The sequence below is a fragment of the Hippocampus comes genome, unplaced genomic scaffold (assembly GCF_001891065.2).
Source record: "Hippocampus comes isolate QL1 unplaced genomic scaffold, H_comes_QL1_v1.1 scaffold68, whole genome shotgun sequence".
Lineage (NCBI taxonomy): Eukaryota > Metazoa > Chordata > Actinopteri > Syngnathiformes > Syngnathidae > Hippocampus > Hippocampus comes.
This window is the reverse complement of record NW_017805625.1, coordinates 1544624-1545999: the sequence shown is the minus strand read 5'-3', so window position 1 is coordinate 1545999 and position 1376 is coordinate 1544624. Positions and strand designations below refer to the sequence as shown.

Genomic DNA, 1376 nt, shown 5'->3' with positions numbered 1-1376 from the left:
CCCCCCCAAATCTCCACTTTTCATCTACTTCTGTCGGCCTCAGGACATCTGAACAAGCCAAGTTTCTCTGTTTTATGTTGTAAGTACGATCACTATTAATGCCCGCTTTGTTTGAAGCATGCCCGCGGCCTATCGAAATATCGTCGGGCTCGGTGCTGTCGGTCAGTGACTCTAAAAGAAGCATGTGAAGCAGCTAGTGTCAGATTTTCAACTGGCCCCACTTCAATAGCATCTTTGAGTTACATTGAAGTCTCAAGGCTTCAAACATATATTTTTATTTTATTTATTTATTTTTTTTTGTCTCACAGGAACCCCTGTAAAGTCGAGAAACATGACCGCCATGCGGTACAATAACTTTCCCCAGGCCCGAGCCGCTCGGGAGCTCTCGGACCGAAGACAGCGCGGCGCCGCCAAGTGAAGAATCGCACTCGGAGGCAAAAGCTGTGATGCTGGAGTTTGGTCCGGACGAGGGGGCGGTGAGCAAACCGCCTCCAAAGAAATTAGGATGCAGAAAAACAGCCAGCAAAGTCAAGAAGCAAGTCAGGCCCAAAACGTCAGAGCCTCCCTGCGAACCAGCACCAGAACCCGCGGCGCCAGAATCGGTGTCTGAGAAAGCACCAGAGACCAACGTGCAAATTTCGGACACCGCTGTGCCTCTAAACCTGGATGACGTTCCCATTCCGAGCAAAGGAACGTATAACTTTGATCCCAGTCAGTGGGATGACCCCAACTTCAATCCATTTGGGAGCAACAGCACTTTGAGCAATTCTCCGGTGCTCCCCAAAAGCTCCTACACTTTCGACCCGGACAAGTTTGACGACTCCGTGGACCCTTTCAAGCCCACCAACACCTTGAGCAACGAGGATTCGTCCGGTTGCTCCACTCGGCCCGAGAAAAAAACCAAAGAGGGAAGCACACAGAAAGCAGAGCAACCAGTGGGAGAGAAGAAAATTCGGCAGATTCGCAAGAAAAGCAAAGACAGGGCAGCCAAGTAAGTGCCGCTGCGAAATGACATGGACCCCGCTCTTCCGCCGTAAATGGGCGGAGTCACAGAATCACAGCGAACCGAAATGTTGACGTTTTCCGCCACTGAGCTTTTTTCCCTTTCAGGCTGAATGTGTTGTTGACGTCACCTCACGGGAAGGTTGCAGAGCAGAAAATGCTTTGAGCACATGCCAGACACTTTGCGCCGCATCGTGGTCATTGGTGTGATTCCTCAACCGGTTTATATTTAGGCTGTAAGGAAGTGTTTGTGGCGGCGGTTGTTAGGAAGCCTTGAGCTTTTGCACGCAGCATGTTTTGCTTCTGTTATTAGCCAAGCCAAGATAAACACCTTCAGTCGCTCACGAATTCTTCTCCCTCGCGCTCCCCCCCAC

At 50.7% G+C, this 1376-nt stretch overlaps 1 protein-coding gene across 1 annotated transcript in view; it reads left to right on the top strand.

Moving 5' to 3' along the window:
- Positions 1-1376, top strand: part of LOC109522160 (transforming acidic coiled-coil-containing protein 1-like) — a 13295-nt gene that overhangs the window by 6628 nt on the left and 5291 nt on the right. The window lies entirely within an intron of this gene.